At 50.4% G+C, this 21,727-nt stretch overlaps 1 pseudogene; it reads right to left on the bottom strand.

The window, feature by feature from the left end:
- Nucleotides 1–480: 480 nt before the first annotated feature.
- On the bottom strand, nucleotides 481–9,530 carry LOC141918777 (insulin-like receptor; annotated as a pseudogene).
- Nucleotides 9,531–21,727: the final 12,197 nt, after the last annotated feature.

Genomic DNA, 21,727 nt, shown 5'->3' with positions numbered 1-21,727 from the left:
TTTGCACTCAGACACAGATTCCTCAATATTGCAACTGTTTTTTCAAAGCGTGCAGCTGCCCACAAATCATTTCAGTTCCTCCCAACTGGTTTCATCCACAGCCTCAGCTCTAACATCTGTAAGAAGATCCTTTACTTTGTTGTCTTGAACATGCTATCACCAACTGAAAACATATCTGGGCTGGAGTTAGAGCTGCGAGGATGATTCAGAGACTTGGATGTGTGCCTCAGAGATACGATACGCTGTAACTGAAAGTTAGTTTTGGAGTTAACAGGGATATCTGTGCTGATTAAAATAAAGAAACATCAAAGACGCATGATCAGGATGAGATGTGCAGGGATAACAGGAAGGAAGCCACTGCAGAAAGCAGACAGGGCAAGCTCAGGGACTGGTGTTTAAGAGATGGGGGACACCCAGGGACCCCACACCAACCCCAACCGTGACCATCTCCCTTCCCACTCACATGAGGCCTTTCTGGGACATCTTTCCGCCTTCCCACATGTGCTTTCTCAAAATCCTTGCCCATCTCCTATTTTCTCCAGCAAGACTCAAAGCTTAGCAAGCTGGAAAAGCCTGACAGCTTGGGACTTGTCTCTGTCACTTGACACACACTCTGTAACATCAAAACTATTATTATTTACATATTCTTTAAGATTTTTGAAGAATTTTTTTCTGGTAGACAGAACAGCAAACAAATATCCTGGCCCACAGTCCCAGGGCAGCAGCGCTCTCAGATTAGACAGCAACAACTTCCCATCCAGATATGCAAAACAAAAAATAGCAGCAACCTGGAGATTCTACACCAAGTTCTATAAAACAAACCAGGGGTACAAATAACCTGCGTTGAAACAAACAACACACAAAACCAAACCTCCCCCAAGAAAATGATACTGAAATTGCTACATTTCATTCCAGCATTGGCTAAAAGCCAAAGAGCAAACATAAAAGCGGAGAGAACACACTTAAAACCAGAGAGATGGGAACTTCAGCACAGAATTAACTGCTGAAGATTCCCAGATAAACTACAAAAACGCGGAGGGAAAGATTTCATGACATTCATACCCTCGGTTCAGGGAGTTGCTGTGAGGCTCTTCAGGCTGAGGAAAGCCAAAGTACAATTCACATAAGCACTTAATAATCTTGAGAAAAAAATTACACATGCTAAGGATACGTTATGGCTGGCACAAGAACAGGGAACAGAGCAAACAGAGATGAACAGGTTCACTAAGTAAATGTCCCTTCATCTCCACCACAGTTACTAGTGTGCATGTGTGTTGAAAATCTAAAGTCTACTCAAAAGACTACTCAAAAAAGTCTAAAAGCTCTAAAAGACTACTCAAGCTGTTAAAATAACTTGAGAGGCATACAGGCGGGTGTCACGAGGCACAATATAATACAGAGAGCAGCTTGCTGAGCACCAGCTACCAATAAATAACAGTACAAATCTTAACATGCAAAACAAAGGTAAGTGTGGCTTGTTAAGTGTTTTGAAAATGCACACCAACTACAGCCCAAATATGTAGGAGCATTGCTCCTCTAAATCTTCTACAAGGAACACAGAAAACCAAATGGGAGCATCTGTATATAATTACTCTAGAAATCATTTTCAAATTCAAATTTCAATTTCAAATTCAAGTCAAATGGACTTACGAGTTTGGCTTCCTTAGGTAACTAAGCTAAGAGCGCGTGCGATACTGCACGGGTACCCTCCAGTAAATTTAGCTGAATTTCTATGAGAGGCTCAGGAGCTGAGATTTCTGCCCCAGTGGTAAAAATATTTCATGCCTACAGGTTTCATGGAAATAGGCAGTCATAGAAAAGAGAGAAACCATGCATTCCAGCCTGCTGCAGCACAGCCCCAGAAAATTCACACGAACGAGGGACATTATGAATGGTCTAGCCACAGAAAAAGTTTCAGTTAGATCTTTAACGTTATGAAATATGGAAAACATAAAACACAAATGTATAAGGAGTCAGGTTTCAGTGCCACTGAACCATATACCAGAAGACTTTACAAACTAAAATGCCTTAGAACCTTCTTTTTCATTTTAAAAAAGGAACACACATACACGTTTGCATCTTCTTGCTCATACCCTGTTATTGTGGCGACAAAAACAACCACCTTGTCTAAAACGAAGCTAGACGATTTTGGGGTGAGGCGTGTCAGAGGGGAAACCACAGTAATTTCATTAGTTTATGCATACCAGTAGGAATTCCTTCTCAAATTTGGCACTTAGCACTGAGAGTTGCCCTTTAAAGCTTGGCAAGAAATTCTCTCCAGCCCGCAAGTTTCCTCATTTCATCTTAGGACACGCTGCTTCCTTTGGATGCACTATCTCCAGACACACAGACAGCTCTAAATGTGTCAGGTTTACCTCAATTCACTTTGCTCCCTGTCAGTCAGATTTAACAGCAATCAAAGTAAATATATAAGTAAAACTAAACTTAAGGTCAATTCCAAGTTTGGAAAAAACAAAGCTGTATGAAATTAAAAGCAACGCTAATACAGTTTAAGAACTGCAGTTCAGGGGTTGCAGCAGCAGCCAGATTTCTGAACACACCTTCTCCCCTGAACAAAACCCCAGGCTCGAAGTCCAGTTATTTCACCCTCCCCAGGACTCCTGCTGTGGGCAACCCCCACCCAGGTCCTCTCTCCTCCTTCTCCTTTTCCCTTCAGGTCTGACCTGGCTTCCAGCTTCTTGCTCTGTGCAAATGTTGCTCACTCATCCACAGGCCTTACAGCTTCTTACAGCAGGAATGTTTCAGTAAACATGTAACTGCACCTTTACAGAGTTGGGTTTATTCCACCAGACTTTGCTCCCCCGCTCTGTTTCTGCCTGCTGCAGCCTTTCAGGCAATCTGGACTTTTATTCCCCTACCCAAATGCCACCAGAGAGACTAAGACCACTTTAAATATTACACAAGATACCAGATAACACTCACAGTCAGTTAAACTTGTGAGCTTTAGGCAGTCCCTAACTTCCCAAAGAAACCAAAGACAACATTCTTGGATACATTATTCACACAGGTGAAAGAACTGCTAAAACAGCCCCATCCCATAGGTCCTCTCTTCACCCGGCTCACATTAATTTTGAGCCTTGCTTTTAGGAAGCTGTGCTTAAAGGTAGCAGGTTAATAGGCACCTATTAGCCCTCCAACAGGTCTGACAGGTTAAAAACTGACAGCAAAAACACAGCTGACATACACCACTCCCCAGACTCACCTCTCTGACAGCGATCGTGGGTCCAGCAGTGTTCAATGACAATGCCATTTATCACAGATGGTGGGCGGCTGCTCTTCCCTCTCACAGCTCCTGGACACACATCTCCACACTCTTCTTTGTCATCCTTGGCCACGATGTAATTATCTTCTGCAGAATCTAAAATCCTTGACCAGTCGATCGTGGACAAGTCACATAATTCATTGTTCTTCTCAATCCGCACAGAGCCTCGGGTAATGTTCATCAGGTTACAGAGGCCGATCTCCTTCAGGCGAACCATCTCAAAAATGACCAGCACAGAGGTAAAAAACAGATGAGCTCCTCGAATCCCAATGAGGTTGAGGAAAAGCCCCTTTAACCTCTCCAGGCCATACACGCCAAAAAGAAGCAAGTAGTCTGTAATCATAGTCAGTTTAGGAAAGCTGAGCTCATGGAAATCCAGGCTTGGTTTTAAACATCAGCAATATTTGCAAGTGGCCCCCAATCACAGTGCAGTTCTCAAGCATGTTCAGCCGGGTCAGATGTTGCCAGTGTCTGTGCTTCTGCAGACTGGAAGGCAAAGAACAATGTTATTTATCTATTTAATACAAGGTAATTGTTTCAGTTTTCTAAATACACAGTTTTGTCCAACCGCACCAGAATATATGGCTACACTCAGAATCCACGACCAGGTCCCTTTCAGTAAAGCACGCTTCAAGTGCTAAGAAATGTACTGTGGGGAACATTCCCTGGTACAGGATTACAAGATAAGACTGAAGGGGTATTTCATAACTTTTTCTGCCATCTTGAGTTTCTGGATGTTACCTCTATCACGACAGCTGTTGTAACACTAGTTCTTAGACGTCATTTGGCATTTACAAAAGTAAGAGATGTCTACGCAGCAGACTCTGTTTTCTTTAGATATTGCCAGCGGCACACCTACCTCATCTCAGGTTGTGCAATTAATGCCAGTGGATTAGAGGAAGTAATTTAGAATGGTTGCAGGGAGGGGAAGATAGGAAAAGAGTAATGGCTAGGAAATGGTAGTGCTGCGGAAGACAGCAGAAAAAGCTGGACACATGCACGAGTACAGCCTACACTCTTGCCCAGACTTTGCTGACAGGAGTAATTTACTCACTAGTAATTTTTGCCCTAAGCATTCTTTTCAGATTAGGAGTTTGGGCTTTTTTGTTATTATTTTCCCAAGGTTGCGAATCTCCCTGCCTTGATTACCTGGACAGTTTATTTAGTAGAACCAGTAACCCAAAGACCTGGCAAAGAGAACAATTACATGAAGCATAAATTAGAAGGTAAACAGAATAATATGAATCCAGGCACCAGCAAAAGGAAAAGACGGAAAGCAAAAAGTTTGAATAGGGAAATATTTTTTTTAACTCTAAGCACAGGTAAGAAATCAAGAAAGAAATTCAGGGCACCATGCCTGTAGAGCACAACAAAAGCCCCGGTGATAACCCTTTTCAAACCAAACCTCATAGAAATACACGGCTGGACCTTGACGTTCAAGGGAGAAGCCTGTGGAAAGGCAAACCTGCTTGGCAACACAACGCTGCAAAACAACTTCTCCCCTGTCCTGTTCAGGGGGATTCTTTTTTAATGATTATTTTTTTAAGACTGCATCCACTTGAGGGATTCTCTCTCTTGACTACAGCTGAGACAGCCCAACCCTGTCTCCCTGCCCCCTAAGAATTAAAAGCAGAGGATCTTTGCTCTTTTTGTCACTGTATGTAAAGCTCACCGACTATAAAATTACCATGCCACAGCTTCAAGAAATCACTCAGCAATAATCAGGCCTTACCCAATTGAGGTAGAGACAGATGTTTAATAGTGACAATTGTCTGACTCCTCATGGTTTTACAGAGACCACTGCTGTGTGGGTTACAAATAAATTCTATGCAAACATCTTAATGATTATTCAAAAATTTGCTCCACTGCAATAAAAAAAATCAATAAATCTGGCAACACTAATATAGAATTTGAAGCAATGTTATTGCCCAGTGGGATTTTCCGTCACTATATCCAAGTCGTTTCATAAATTGCTTTCTGGAAGAAAAAATTAATGCACACAGTGCCTCAAAGATCAACTTTTTAAAACTGGGAAAGGAAATCTGATGACCAACTACCAGCAACCTCTTTGCTCCATAAAAAAATGCAGCCAAACTGGAAGTAAGGCAGAAAGCTGTCTTGCTGCACATCCCAACCGTGGGCTAAAAGAACTGGGAGAGCAACACTTCAAGTACTCTAAATATTTCATTTTAAATAATTAAGATAGGTATTTCCAAGGAAGCAAGTGTGTGACAGGGCAGGCCAGTGGTTTCTTCATGAAAGGAGAAACAACAGAAGGGCAAATAAAACTCAAACACTGAAATTCAATGTACAAGACACCGGTGCAGCTAGAGCTACCTGAGAAATGCAAAATCCAACAGCTTGCTTCTTATTTACTGCTTGTTGAGCACACAGGCCAAACACAGCAAGCTGAAGTGGTACCCACGGCCAACGGCCATAGCAGAGGATAAAGTACTACCTCGAGTAATCTGAATGTGCACAGCTGACCTTAAGGAAGGGTCAAAACATACAGCTCAACTCGACAGACTAAGAAATACTTCGAGAGTAAAAGCTCTAGGCTGTTCTTGTGGCTTAAGGCCACAAAATGCACCTATACACGAAGCATAATTACCTGAGTCTTTCATCATTTTGACTAGAACTAGGTAAGTCACTAGAAATTGGCCACAAGCTGGCCCCCAGACAACCCCTTAATCCACAGAGCTACCCCTGCTCCAGGAGCGCAGCTAAAAAGAGGCAAGTGAAGCTTGGGAGTAAACAGCAAAGCATCTTGAAGTGTTAAATAATCATATCAATCTACCAGAGCTGGAAGTACGCAGCCACAGTCCATCAGCTGTTTGCATTTTAGAAATATTTTCGTATTTTTCACCAGCTCTCATGCAGAATGCGTTATTTGTCATTAGTGCTGCCAGCACAGACCAAACAGGAGGTTCTACGCATCCTGGCACACCAGGATGTGACCCGGGTTATTCAAACTCTGCTGCTTTCAAAGCCGAGCAACAGCAACGTAATAAACTGGTGCATTGTCTGCTGGGCTTAAGGGGTTCCAGTACTGGGGGCTTCTGCACAAGGCCTCTTCACGGAAGGCAACGGCAGATGCCAACATTAGCCTGGAATAGAAACTTAGGAGACATTTAAAGCAAATCAGGGTTTTTTTCTGAAACAAGCAACTGAATAAAAGGCTAATATAATTCTAAATATACAAAGATTAAAAGGGTTTATATAGATTTTTCCACAGTTAGAGAAAATGACACTTAAGACTTATTTTTCATTTTTCTACTTCAGTTTACTTTTTAAGTGAGGAATACCACCACGGTATCTGAGCTCCTTTTGTCAACCACCTCAAGGATCAAGGAGAAGAGTAAGGAGTTAAGAGTATCTGAAAGCAAATATGCTTTTTTTGTTGGAGGGTTTTCATGCTTTTGAGTTCTCTTCAGCAGTTTGTATCTTCTGTTCATGCAGAAGCTGCTTAAGCCACCCCAGAAATTTATTGTTACCAAGACAAAAAGAAGCAGTTTTAAGCAAAGCTATTAAGTGGTTTTCCACAACTTCTCTTCATAGTGTGATGCAGGGGCAGGGGAATTAATCAACAATTCAGTACGAAGGCTACGCAGGTTTGATCCCAGAAGAAGGAGAGCAAAGTTGAGCAGTCAATTATAATGCAGACAACCTGGTCTCAAAAAAAACCCACATAAATCAGCTTTCAGGAAAAGCAAAATCTCAAACTGATTCTCCAGTTGTAGGCCCAAAGCTATTGCTGGTCAAACTACTGGCAAAATCCCAAATTTCAGCAGAAACAGGCTCCATGTCCAGCAGCACAGCATTACGCTGCAGGAGAGGAAACACTCCTCCATCCCTAGTTACCAACCTATTCAGAGTAACTGAAAAACACCCAAAACATCATTACAGACATGTTTCATCAGATCCCCAAGAAAAAAAAGCTGCAAGGCTTGCTTTTTAGAAAAAAACAAACAAAATCCCAAGATACCAAAGCCTCTTCAGCGAACTAGTTCGGTAACAGCCTTAAAGTACTGAATGAAGAAACTAGATCTGATGTCAGAGCTTGGTTTTCAAGACTGAGTCTAACCAGGGGAAGAGCTGGAACTTAAGCCTTGTTTATAGTAAACCACGTGGATACCAAACCTCAACGACTCACTGCTTCAGAGCTCTGGCCCTTTAACAATCAAGGAAGACCAGAATAATGCAGCACTGCACAGAAAGATCACAAACCATTTAAGCTATTAGTTAATCCTGCACTTTTATAGTGTTCGCTGCCTACTTCACTTCAATAAGAAAATTATTTAAGAAAAATTACACTCACTTTGGTCAAGTCAAAAGCTTTGCAATTCTGTGTAAGGCTGACTTTCAGAAGTGGTAGTTAGGAAACTGGAAAAAGGGCTTTTGGGTGTTTCTTGGGATAACTGCTGAGAGAGGAAAACATCCTGTCAAGTGACAGGTTAGGAGAAGCTGTTAGTAGAAGCTGCAAGACAGCTTCTAGCCTACTGCAGCAATAGTTTAATAAACATTCAAAAATCTAATTGTGAAGTGTTAATTTTTAAACTTCAGTTTTCCACGTCAGCCATTTAGATCTGAGCAGTGAAGCAAACTGAGATACGGACTCAAAAGCGTCTATAAACCTCCAGCCCCTCCGACAACATCTCAGCTGCCTGTTCTCTCTCACTGCTCCAGACCACGCTGCTGAACTGAGGGCAAACCTCTCAAGGAGGTCGCTTTCTTTAGTGCCAAAGGCATCTATAACCTCACAGTCTGGGCTAGAAAGCCCTGTTTGCTGTACCATCACGCTCTCCTCATTAGTTCAAAACACAAACAGAAAACACGACGCATACTGCCATGCCTCCCAGACTTTGTTTTGGCATCTTGTGCATTGCTGCTGTTTCTCCACCCATGAATTGTCGAGCCTGTTTTCCCACCGCGTAGCAGTACAGCAAAGATTAGGGAGTTAAGATCGTAAACACACCTGCAACCCAAAAAAGCCAAACATGATTTAAATAAACAAGAAGCTTCACTGTAGTAGTGATAATAACGTTTTCAGATTAGGAACTGTTGGACCGGAGCTGTATACGCATTTATTATTAGTGCTGTACGTCAACTCCCTTTTCCACTTCTCTGCTGGCAAGGGGCAGGTTTGGACACGCTTTGACAGCTGGAACTTACCTGCCCAAGTCAAAACCGTACCACTGGTCTCTCTCAAGGCTTCTAACGTAAAAACACGTACGAGGAAGAAACTGGGCTATTTTTGAAATATGTAACTTGTCCGATTGCTGGGAAAAAGGGGCTGTCTTAAGGGTACAGCCTGCTTTTTCTCTGAACAGCAGACACAGCTCAAAACCAGCCGTCACTGCACTGTCTGCACTGGAACCTGCTATTGCCTCTGCGAAGGGAAAGCTGACAGGGGTATGGGGCTGTCTGTGGGACAGGTGATTTACGTACCCAGTCAGCTCTCTTCAGATAAATACTTTCCTTTTCTTAAAAAACATTTGTGAACATCATTCAAAAACTTCTAACTAGAATAATTTGCTAAGCAAGTGTATTTGCCGTGAGCCATCAAAACAGCTTGTAAGGCTTAAACTTGTGTCAGCCTGGATTTAACAAGCTCGTGACCTCCAGTACACCACCTTTACACCCCTGTCTTGTACTTTACCAGACCCCGTTCCAACACTGATCCCAACCTCCAAGCTTCATCCCCCTTTAACACCTGTGGATTTGAACGGCTCCCTCCAAGCATTCCCACCGTTAAAGACAAAACCCCCCAGCCCCACGCCTCGCTAAACCCTTCTGTAACTAGAGCCGGGTCTGAAAGCGGCCCAGGAGAGCGGGGTCGGGCGCCACGGCTCAGCCCCTTCCCAGCAGCAGGGCCGAGGGGGGCCGTGCCCTTCCCTACCCCTGATCCCCGGCCCCGGGTGGCACGGCCGGACCCTCCCCGGTCCCGCGCCCGCTCGAGCGAGAGTCCCGGAGGCTCAGGAGGCGCCGGGGGGTCAATCCTCAGGCGAACCGGGGGGACCTGCAGCCCGGCCCGGTCCCGCCCCAGCTCCCGCCGCGGCCGCCGCCCAGCCCTTCCCTCCGCGCGGCCCCGTTTGGGGCCGGACACACCGACCCCGGGGCCGAAGGTGACCCAAGCCGCTGCCCGCGGGAGGACCACGGGCCCCGCTCCCGGCGCCGCAGGCCCCAGCCGAGCCGCCCCAGCCGCCGGCCCCGCGGTGCGGCCTGGCGCGGCGCCTGCCCCCGCCATGGCTACGAAGGGTCAAAGCGTGGCGGGGCCGCCCCGCGCCGCCTGCTTCAGCCCCTCCCGCCGCGGGGCCGCCGCCGCCTGGGCCCCACCGCCCGCCTCGGCCGCGCCCCCAGCCCCAACTCACCGTCCCCGCAGCTCCGGCCGCACGGGGCTGCCAGCACCACGGCCACGGCCAGCGCCGCTGCCACCGCCGCCGCCGCTGCTCTCGGTCCCCGGCCCGCGCCACTGGAGCCGCCGCGGCTGCCTTTTTGTGGAGCCACTGTTACTTGTCCTGTGCCTCTGAAATCTCCGTCCCGTGGTTCGTGATCGGGACCAGAAAGAACACTCTGTATGACTCCGTTCAGCATGTGGAAACAGCTGCTTTGGGCTTCCAGAGCTGCCGCTGGCATCATCTCCCAGTTGCTTGTCTAGGCCTCAGTGCTGTTTGAGCTCCTCTGACATCACAAAGTCCCAGCTCAGGCCTTTCCTGACAGGTGGCTGTGTCATGGTGAGATTCTCCCTTTGAGCAGAGCTCTAGGCATTGGTTTCAGGGTATGACTTCTGTAAAAGCTTCGGGTTCTGTCATTAGTAGTACCTTCACAGCATCTTTGGCTTTCAGGCCATCGTTCTGATTCGGCCTCCGAAGGTAAGGGCTTTTAATAGTTCAAACTGTAGGCAGATTACAGGGAATGGCTGCTGATGGTGCTTTAAAACATTTAGTCATATCCAGCTTGTGTAAGTACAATATAAAAACATATCTGGATAGGATACGTCAAAACCGGGTAGGTTTTTACGTTGATTTTTTTACACTACCCTGAGCAGGTCCTCGAGGTTGAGAGCCCTCACTTGTTGGGTGAGTGATAGAGTGGCTTGGGTTGTTGTTAAACTGTAAGGAGTTGTGCTTTGTTATGTGTTTTGGGTTGCCATTAAACCCTAGGAAGTTGTTCTGTTCTTCTCTCACAGACATTCGAACCTGTAATTTACAGAGAGCTAGTTAATTCTGTTAATAATAATTGTTTAATTTTTGGTGGTTGGTGGTTTATTTTAGAGCCTCCGTAAGAATTATAGAGCTATTCATAGATATTTGCTTGCTGATTGAAGTGATTGCCTGTAGGAACTATGCCTTCAATTAGTAGCACCTCAGAAAATTCAAGACATCTACCATGTTTCATCTCTACGTGCCTCACCCACAAGACTGAGGAAAGCAGTCTTCACAAAGTCAGAGATACAGGAAACAGATCCACTTAAACAATTACAAACTCCATGCAGCAGTTCTGCAAATGCTCTTTGGACCCCGCCTGGGACCAGCAGACAATAGGATACTGTCATGTGAGGGATTCCTTGGGAATATTGTGGGATCAGTTTTCCTCAAGCAGGGAAGATTTTTCTGTCTTTTCCTCCCCAGACCTTTACACTGAAAGAGCCAGGGTGATTCAAACAGGTTATGGATCCTAGAAGAGGAGGGAAGGGAAGGGAAGGGAAGGGAAGGGAAGGGAAGGGAAGGGAAGGGAAGGGAAGGGAAGGGAAGGGAAGGGAAGGGAAGGGAAGGGAAGGGAAGGGAAGGGAAGGGAAGGGAAGGGAAGGGAAGGGAAGGGAAGGGAAGGGAAGGGAAGGGAGGGGAGGGGAGGGGAGGGGAGGGGAGGGGAGAGGAGAAGGAAGGGGAGAGGAGAGGAGAAGGAAGGGGAGAGGAGAGGAGAAGGAAGGGGAGAGGAGAGGAGAAGGAAGGGGAGAGGAGAAGGAAGAGGGAGATGAGACCTTGGCATTTATCCTGAAGCTACTATTGCTGACTGCTGCCCAAGATCAAATACAGCAAGTGAATAATCAATGCCCTGGATTGTGCTGAACTTTTACTGCATTCACACACTTTTTTGAAAATGGTCAGTGCAGCAGATTCAGATTATTCTACTTTATGAGTATGAAGGGGATATGACACTGGGAAATTACTATAGTTAACAATATTTTGTTGACTGGCTGTGATGAACCATCCTATTGCTTTACAGACCCACCGCCCCCACACACATATTCCCTCCCTAAACAGTTTTCTCTTATCCTATTTGGCCTTTTAAATGGTAAGCTCTTTAAAATGGGGACTTCATATTATTTTGTATGTCTTCATTGCTTCTTGTGCCATAGATATGATTCTGGAGATCCATCCATGCTACAGTATACATACAGTAATAAACTGAGGTTGTATTTGCATAATACAGATCATTTCTAAATTGCTGTAACATAGTCATTATCAAGAGCCAAGCTGTGCCAGGGAAAGACACAGTGCAGAATTTTGAACATCTCTGGCCAATCTAGTAGTTTTCCACATTCACTTGAAAATTCTTCCTCCTGTAAAGGTAAAAATTGTGTAGTAAATAAATATTTTTGTAGTCAAAATCCATAAAGCCATTAATCCACAGGAATACTTTAATTCCTAGATAATCTTTGGCCACAGTCAATATATGAAAAACTGCTGATGCAGATCTAGTCTGGGAAGACCCACTATGACCCCAGAAGATTTTATACTTAGAGTGAAAGTTTTGGCCGTGGATCCAAACTCCTCTGTTACCTAGAGGAAGTGAGGTGAAGACTGGATTTGAAATCAGCCTTCATGTCTTGGGAGTTTTTGTATTTATAGGCAGAACTCCTCTCCAGAAATCTACATCAAAATGACTCCCAACAGTCTGTGCTGAAGTTTCTGTAGTATGAGCAAGGAATTTGTTCTTGCCAATGGTTAGTTAGTAAAAATCTTTTATTAGACACTATGCTTGTGAGATGATACAGGAAAGAAATAATTTTTAATGACAATAAAACAAAAGTGTAAGCAAATTTAAGGTTTTAACAAAGCTATCCATTGTTTTGATTTCTTGCAGGTGATTATAATTCTGCTGATGCCAGCCAGTCATCTCTGTAGCAGTGACAAGTTACATGTGAGCAGAAGCATGAGCATTCTCAAAACACTGCTGTGATGTGTGATGGGATGCAACCAGTTCACTCCTACAGAAGCAGCTCTCTCTACCATGACAGGGCATGCATCCATGACAGGGCATGTAACCACAGTTTTTTACTAGCATACAGTCCTTCTCTATCCACTGCTGCATTACCCACCAGAGAGTGCACAAACTACCAAGGGATTTAGGCAAAATTCCTTCACGTTGACCTTAAATTAGCTGCATTTAAGCCACTGAATCTTGATTCTCCTTATTTCATCGTCCATTTTTCACCAAAATAAGAGTTTTCCCAGAAGTAAAATCATCAGATTGCAATAATAAGCAACTCCTACATTTGAAATATGGAAATCATATAGATGACAGCTTGACAATCAAAAAGTCCTCCTATGTCTTTTAACAGACAGTGCGAATACAGAAAATACCTTCATTGATTTATTTTCCTAAAAAAAACCCTGATTATTACAATTCACATCTTTTACATTCTTGAAATCTTATGTCGTCAATACTGACACAAAATGCAGAGACTAAACTGACATCCTAAGAAAAATAAAATAGCAAACATAGCTGCAAACCATTGTCCATGGATGAAGAGGAGAAAACATGTAAAATAAGAAAGAAAGGAAGAGGGAGAAAAAAAACAGGCATGCAGCAGCAGCCACTCACCACCACCTGCAGGCAGGCTGATGCCCAGCCAGTCTCCAAGCAACAGCTACTTTGCAAAGACCGGAGCCCCAGACTTTGTTGCTCACGTTACACGGCATGGAAGAGCCCTTTGGTCAATTCAGGTCGGCTCTCCTGGCTCCAACCCCTCCCAAGCTCTTGCCCACGCCCAGCCTCTTGGCTCGAGGGGCCAGACTGATAAACAGAGACAGCTCTAAGCATTGTTCAGCAGTAGCTGAAACAATGGAGCGTCATGAACGCTCTTGTAGCCACAGATGCAAAACACGGCACCGTTCGGGCTGCTAGGAGGAAAGTCAACTCCATCGCAGCCAGACCCAGTGCAGGGGGACAGACCGTAAGGCAGGGTCAGCGTAGCGGGGAAAAACCCCTCTGCCTTACATAGAGGCACAGGTGATCATGCCACCCAACGAGTTGACGAAAGACAAAGGCACACTCATTATATACAATAAAAGAAATGAATGTTCATGTAATTTCTGAGAAGTACCCACCTATGTCCAGAGAATCTAATGCATATGTTAATACATTGCGCAAGCGTACTAAAATCTGGGGAAGGGTCTCTGAGGGGCTTCCATGGGGGGTTTCGGTGGTCTGTGGTTGTCCCTAGTGGTTGTTGAAGAGGTGTCTCTTAGTGTCCTTCCCATGAACTGAGTCTTTTTTCATACGAGCTCTCATCGCTCTGTCTGGAAGTTTCTCAGCTTTCTTGTCTTTGGCTTCCACAGGTGTCTGCTGGTTTCCCTGCCCACCCCGGGATGTACCCACCACAGCTGCAAAAATTATGTCCTTGGTCGCATTCTTGTGTGAGGCCCCTTACAGCAATCAGCATCAACCCTTGCAGGCATCAACAGCTCTGAGGGCACAAGGGACTGCTTAGTTTCCCTTTTCCTCTGCTAAGGAGAAGATGCAAAGAGCAGAAACACTGCCTGAAGCAGCTGCTGGATCAGGTGATGGCAAAATCCTCCCTCCACCCTCCGTCCCCATTTCCTGGGGGCTCTCCAGGAGTGCTGAGCCCTGACACAACGTGCCGCACCCGGCACAGGGCCCAACAAGGCTCAGAGGCTCGGACCGCTCAGCCGCACCCCAGCACTGCCCGGGCCAGAGCCCAGGGTGGCTGCGGATGGGCTGCGCCAGGAAAACTGCAGGGTCTCTCCCCACCCTCCTGTGCCCTCATGGCCCCGTCTGTGACGTCACAGCCATGGCCTCATGACATGCGGGCCCACGCCTCTGAAGGCCAGGGCCTTGCTCAGCCACATGACACTTGGGCCACAACTGCCTGGCTGGAAGCAGCTCGTGCTGTCCTGGTGGCTGTGCGCCCGTGGCAGGAGCGCTTTTGCCAGGGATTGGGTTGGAGCTTTTGCCCGAGTGGCCGTGCCTTGTGCAGGCAAAACTACTGGGGCCGAAGGAGGGACACCGTAAGATTGCCAGAGAGCTTGCTTTCTCCCCAGCATGACGCAGAGACAGGCTCCCCCAAAATCACAACGGGCACCGAGAGCCCCATCCAGGAGAAGAGCTGGCAGCGACGCAGAGAATGGGTACGTATGTGCCGGGGCCTCTGCGCTGGCAGCTCCCGCCTGCCTCAGGTCGCATGGTGTGGAGACAGTGCACAAGAGGGCTCTGTCTTATTCCTCCACCAGGTTTACCCGTTCTCCGGCGGGGCAGGGCGCAGCCCAGCCAGGGCCTGTGTGCCGCAAGGACAGCTCTCAAGAAAAGAAGAGTAAGTTCAACGCTGCTTTGTTCTGCAACATCCTCCGGGCTGCACCCAGAGAGCTCCTCTGCACCAGAGCTGGAGGAGGTGGTGCTGGCATGCCTGCACCCGAGAGGGGACTGCAGGCTGCCCCGCTCTGGGCATGGCTCTGCCCAACAGGTTTTTGGCAGGAGCTTGGCTCGGAAGGGGAGGGCGAGCGCTCACAGGCTGCTAGGGCCCAACACAGGGCAGGCAGCTTTCTTGGGAAAGGTGCCTGAGATCCTCCTGTTCCCTCCTGCCTCCCCCGGGTGCGCTGGGGCCTGGTGTTAAATGAGCCAGCGAGGGGTGAGGACAAGAGGCTGCCTGTCACCCCACATTTGGAGCCAGGCCCAACAGCCCTGCAGAGCCGCCAGCATCCTGCTCTGAGGAAGGCCTGGGGCCATCTCAGCTACGTGGCTGTGGCAGAACTGGCTACCGTTTCCACGTGTCCTTGGGGGATTCCTCTAGCAACCACGGGGTGCAGCCATATGGTGGGAGCCCAGAGGCCGAAGCCTCGTGCCGCCCTCCTTCCCTGGACGAGCCACCAGTGCTGTGCCTGCGACAGGGATCCTGCCGGGCCCTCAGTCCCTTGCTCCCAGGGTGCACCCAGCTGCCCCCTCCCCAGGGCAAAACCCTGGCCCTGCCCTTGACACTGACCTGGGGAGGGGGTGGGTGGGACCAGCACCCACCTCCCCGCAGGGTGTGACATGCGTCCCAACGGTTGTCCTCAAGAAGGGTCATCAGGTGTTTGTCCGGTTTCTTTGCCAGGCTTGGTCTTGGTCACCTCTTCTGGCAGTCTGGTGCTGGCCCTGGTGTCCCTTCAAGGATACCTCAGCACCTGCATCTCCATCACGTGAGTACAGCACATGTCCGATGTGGATGTGGAGGGGGGTGCCGGTGGGCGGGGGGGAGGCTGGCGGTGCTCTGGACCAGGAGAGCATGGCTCCTGCTGGCAGCAGGTCAGGTGCTGCCAGGGCTGGGGTAGCTGCTTGGAAAGCAACGAGAGCAAAACCCCTCAGCAGCCCCACTTGGCTCGCATGTCAGTGGCTGAAACCTCATATGCCAGGGAGGCCCCTTGGGCGTGGCGGAGTGCTCAGGGTCAGGGCTGAGCCTCTGTGGGAGAAGGCTTTGCCGTGGCCTTGACCAGGCTCTGGCTGGGGGGAGAGGGGGCGGGCCTGTGGGGGGGGGCGGGTGGCGGGAGAGGAGCAGTAAATGCCTGCTGCTCCACCCAGCACTGTGGAAACACCCAAAAACAAGAGGTGTTTCAACTCAAGTGCAACCAGGTCTGCCACCTTAGTGCAAGGGAAGACAAGCGCACAGCAGAGACTGCCTGCCAAAGAGCGGCTTTCCCTTGCTAGGTCTGCTTACTTCCCTGGATCACACTAACTCCGTGTCTGGCGGTGACCTTGGAGCGCTTTTTTTTGGCAAGTTCTGCCTGCAGCGTTGAAGGGTGCAGGCAGACAGCGCACTCCTCTTGAAAGGGGCTGGCCTGTCAGCTTTCTGTCAGCAGCTGACCTCCAGAATCAGTGCCTCTCAGCTTACAAGTGAAAGTGTCCCCGTACAGGGGTCTGCCCCAGCCCCTGAGCACTGGTAACGCCAGGACTCCCTCTTTTTCAGGCAAGAGATCACCCGGAAGAGGAGTGGGCTCTTTATGATCCTGTGCCTCATCTTTGTAGCCGCTCTTGGTGAGTATTTTCCCACTGCTCACGGTAGGATGCAGGCATGGGGTGCAAGCTTCATCATGAGGGAGAAGCGCTGGAACACTCGTGAGGACCTTCCAACCTTCTGCTTCTGCAGCTTGGGGAGCTCCTGACACGCTGCTCCCGGCTGGCTGAAGGGCCGCTGCAGATGCTTGCAGCATTAGGAAGCACAGCAGTGGTACCCTTTTGGACAGAGGTCCCTCCTCTTGTGCAGCTTTCCTTTGTGGACAGGTTGTGCAGAAGCTGCCACGGCCCAAGGGAACCCCTCGCTTAGCCGGCAAGGCTGCGAGGGAAGGCTGTATGTACTTCCAGTCTGGCCGGCATGATGGGGGCATGTGTGTGAGAGAGGGAGACGGGCAGAGGCAGTGGGAGAGAACAGCCTGTGCAGCTGTGAAGGGGAGGTTGGAGAAGGGCTTTTTCTCTCAAGGAAATGAGTGCCAGGTTGCAAGCCCATGCCACAGACAGCCCTAGCTCCTGCGCGGCTGTGCTACAGCTGCTCCTGTAGCCCCCTGCTCGGAGGCGTGCTGGAGGAAGCAGTGACGGTGGCAGCCAGGGCCAGAGCTGGGCATCGCTGGGGAAGCGGAGCCCAGCTGAAGTGAAGTTTCTTGGTGGTGCTGTGCAGGGAGAGGGATGGAGAGGTGGCTCTCTCGCAGCCTGTGGAGCCAGGTGTTGGTGCTCACTGCAGCAGGGAGAGAACCTCCCAGCGAGCCTCTTGCCACCCTGGTGTGGGAGGAGACAGTGTGACTACAGGGATCATCAGAACACTGGTAAAATAATTCTCTCTCGGTGATGTGAATTACAGCTGGCGCCTACTGCGGAACCTCGCTGACCCTGCGGATGCTGCGGGAAAAGGAGATGCCACAGGTCAGTGACTGCTGTTGTGGGACAGGGAAGTTCCACAGAGGAGCCGTGCTGACAGCGGTTGGGTAACCTGCCGAATTGTCCATGGCCATGACCCAAAGAAGCAGCAGCGGCCTCTGCTGTGCCTTCCTAGAGCCACCAGCTCTGGAAAGCCCTGGCAGCTCTGGGACTCAAGGGAAAGCCTTTCCCTTTCAGGTGCCGCTGGAGCAGACTGTGGGCGAGCTGACGTCTGCGGGGTAAGAGCCCTCTCCTGGTCCGTGGCCCGTTTGGTGGGGTAGTGGGAGCCAGCCTCGTGCTGTTGGCACTTGCGTGCGTAGCGCCCAGGGCTTGTGCCTTTCCCTCTCTCTGCCTTTTGCTAAAGCTGCAGGTGAAGGGAAGCACTCGCAAAGCAGGGAAAGAAAAGGGGGCTTGAGCACTTGTGTGTCTGCTCGTCTCCGAGCTTAGAGGCTCTGGGAGGGGCTGAGGAACTCCCTGACAGGAGATGTTTTCCCGGTGTCTGCAGGAACTCACTTGCTCTGCTGGGCCAGGAGGTGCAACAGCTGAGGAAGGAGGTGATGAGCGTGGCTACAGAGATGAACCGTGTGAAGAAGGTGATGCTGCACTTTGGGAAAGAGGGCTGGGATAACCAGGGCCCCGCACAGGGTGCTTTCCTGGGGCTGCTGGTGGGGTTTTCCTGCTCACTCCACCCACCAGTCCCTCCAGGTGTTGCTGGTTGAGCTTCTCCACTATACAGCCCCTTCCTCTGGCCACGCTTAACTGGGCCACGTCTGGCAGTGGAGGACTGCCAAAATCCTTCTCCCGGTGTGCTGGGGCCTCTCTGGGCCTGGCCCCAGAGAGCAGTGAGACCCAAGTGCCCTCCCAGGAGCATCTGGCCCTGGCAGGGCTGAGCCCGTCTCCAGCCTGAGCTGGACAGTGTGGAGGCTCTGGGGCCCAGACCCATGCCCACAGTGTTGCTGTGGACACGAATGCTCTTGCCAAGCCCTCGCTCTTCTCATCAGAAGGGTTTGAGTCTGGCAGCTGTTTGGACAAGGCTTGTCTTGCGCTTTCTGACACGGGCTTGTCACTTTGCTCTGTGCCAGGACTCCATGGTCACACTGAACAGCCTGCTGATGTGGTCGTCTCCTGTGTTCGATTCTGTCTTTCCTAGGAACTTCTGGACGCCAGAACGGCGACATCTGTGATGCCTTTGGAAGAGAACATCCTGATGTCTGCCTGGGCTCTGAAAAGTGCAGGTGTGGCTGAGGGCAGGCAGGCCTTGTTGCGCTGGGCTCCTGCTTAGTGCTCCCAAAAGGAGACCGTGCTGCAGACTCTGCTCTTCAAGCCAGGGGGAGACGAGACATAATCACAGGGCCCAACAGCGCGCCTGTGGCAGAGCGGGTCCCTTGGGCTCACCCCAGTCCTGCCCTCGGGCCCCTCACAGGTGCCCCTGGCATGCCCCTGCCAGCATTTCTGTGCTTTCCCTCTCCACTGAGCTTTCTGGGGACCAAAAAGCGGATGGTCGGGTCATCCTTTGCTCTCCATGCAGCGGGGCCTCAGCTTGGGCCCCCTGCCCTTCCCACGGGGGCTTGCAGGCTCCCAGCGCCCGCAGACCGTCTCTTTGTGCGGCTGCGAGAGAGATGCTGTCACTGGGCACGGGGATCTCCTCCTTGCCTGCGTCGCCTCCAAGGGCACGGGGTTGCGCGCAGGACTGGCAGGCAGTCTTTAGCAATTCCCTACAGCTACCGGCCCTCTGAGCCTGAATATTCTGACAGTCAGTTGCTCTCTTCTCCCTTCAGGGTTCACCATCAACCTGCAGAGATTGCCCAGGAGCTACGCGTGGCCCTCCAGAGTGTTGCGGTTCTTTGTGGGTCTGAACCCTCTGGATACTTTTGTGCAGGTATGGTAGGAGAAATCATCAGTGGTGGCTTTGTTCCCCGTGGTAAGGCTGAGAGCAAGCGCTGGGGCATCTACCCTCAGGCCAGTGATATTGCTGAAGCCCATGGCACCGGTCAGGTGCCAGACACCTGAGGTCTCACACGGGGCTTGGTTTGCCAAAAAACAGCAGCTTCCCCCAGGAGCTGAGCTGCTGCATCCTGCCCATCAGCCCTGGTCACTGCTGGGTGAAGGAGCTTCTTTGATCTGGGTTTGGGGATCGAGTGCACCCTCAGTAAGTTTGCAGATGACGCCAAGTTGGGCAGCAGTGTTGATTGGCTGGAGGGTAGAATGGCTCTACAGAGAGATCTGGACAGGCTGGATCGATGGGCCCAGGCCATCTGTAGGAGGTTCAACGTGGCTAAGCGCTGCTTCCTGGATTTGGGCCCAACAGCATCCTGGCTCGTACCAGAAATAGTGTGGCCAGCAGGACTGGGGAAGTGATTGTCCCCTTGTACTCGGCACTGGCAAGGCCGCACCTCGAATACTGTGTTCAGTTTGGGGCCCCTCGCTATGAGAAAGACACTGAGGTGCTGGAGCGCATCCAGAGAAGAGCAACGAGGCTGGTGAAGGGTCTAGAGAACAGGTCCTGTGAGGATCAGCTGAGGGATTGTTTGGTTGTTCAGTCTGGAGAAAAGGAGGCTCAGGGGAGACCTTATCGCTCTCCACAGCTACCTGGAAGGAGGTTGTAGCGTGGCGGGTGTTGGCCTCTTCTCCCAAGCTCCAAGTGATAGGAGGAGAGGAAACGGCCTCAAGTTGTGCCCGGGGAGGTTTAGATGGGATTTGAGGATCAATTTCTTCCCTGGAAGGGTTGTCAAGCATTGGAACAGGCTGCCCAGGGAAGTGGTTTTGTCACCATCCCTGGAGATATTTAAAAGGCCTGTAGGTGTGGCACTTAGGGACGTGGTTTAGTGGTGCACTTGGCAGTGTTAGGTTAACGGTTGGACCTCATGATCTTAAGGGTGTTTCCAACATCAGTGATTCTATGATTCTGTCATTTTCCTTTGCGACCCCAGTTGCCTCCCCCAGCTCTGATGGTTCCCTTTTAGATGGGGTGAGGCGGGTGTAGGGGAAGATGCAGAGCTGCTGGTCAAAGAGAGAGCCTTCTTCATAGGCCTGACTCAGGTGCAGGGTATCAGGTGTTTCACGATGGGTATTTTCCTCTCCTGGGGAATTCAGCGAGTCCTCTTTCCCCGGCTGGGAAGATGTCCGGGTGCTTCTGTCCATTTCCCAACACGCCACTGCTTCTGGCTGCACTGGTAGCAGCGCCAGCCGTGTCGCACCCTCACCAACCATTGCTATTGCCCTCTGCTTTCAGCCGGACATTTCCCCGGGATACTGCTGGCCTGTCCAAGCGTCTCAGAGCCAAGTGGTCATTAGGTTGCCCGCACAAGTCCTACCGGCCGCGATCACTGTGCAGCACCCCTTGAAGACCTCTGTGCTCGTGGACATCAGCAGCGCCCCCCGAGATTTCACGGTCTTCGTAAGTCTCTGTCAGGTGCTTGGGGCTGGGACCTGGTGCTGGGGAAAAGCCATAAGGGGGACTTGCTGCTCTCTGCGCATCTGCTGAGATTCTTGTGCTGGTCTCTCCCGAGCACTGCTGTGCCCAGAGGGGACATCTCAGAGGATGTGCAGGGCAGTGTCATCCCGTCTTGAGGCTTGCTCAGTGCGTTCTGGCCCAACAGCTCGGCTCCACCGCATCCTGCGCTGGACTGTGCCGGAGCTGTGGGAGAGGGGGCGGGTCGTGGGCACGGACCCGGCATGCGTGTTTTCTGTGGGTGGCTGAGTCGAGCCTGACCTGCTCCCCTGTGCTTTATCTCCAAGGGAGTGGGTGAGGAAGAAGAGGACACTCTGCTCGGGACATTCAGCTATGACATAGAGAGCAAGCCGACCCAGACCTTCCTTCTGCGGGTACGGGAAGCGTGTGTGGGCAAGAGGCCAGGGCAGAAAGGCAGGCTTGCCAGCAAGTCAGTGGCAGAAGGAGTGTGGACGGTCTCTCCCGGGGCAGGGGCCCAACCCTGACTGAGAGAGACATGGCAGGGTTTGGAGGGCCGAGCAGCACCCAGCAAGGGCAGCAAAAGTAGAGCGAGACCCAGGTCGGTCGGCCGGTCAGTCCCATGGAATGGAATCTCCAGAGCTCCCCGCCTACGCCTGTTGCTGCTTCTGGCAGAGCCAGCCACGGCCTCGCCACCCCACGTGCGCCGTGCAGTGCCCTGAAACACAAGTGCTGGGGGGCGACAGCCAACAGGCAGCACCACAGGGATGCCCCACACCCAGCTGCAGGGTGGCCGGCATCCCCGGGGCCTGGGCTCTGCAGGGGAGGCAGCTGGAGGAGCTGCTGGGTGCTGCCACAGCCCATGCGCAGGAGCGCTCCCCGGCCACTCTGCCAGCACAGAGGCCGCAGCA

This window comes from Strix aluco, chromosome Z (assembly GCF_031877795.1).
Source record: "Strix aluco isolate bStrAlu1 chromosome Z, bStrAlu1.hap1, whole genome shotgun sequence".
Classification (NCBI taxonomy): domain Eukaryota; kingdom Metazoa; phylum Chordata; class Aves; order Strigiformes; family Strigidae; genus Strix; species Strix aluco.
The sequence above is the reverse complement of the archived record's forward strand: the minus strand, read 5'-3'. Positions and strand labels throughout refer to the sequence as shown.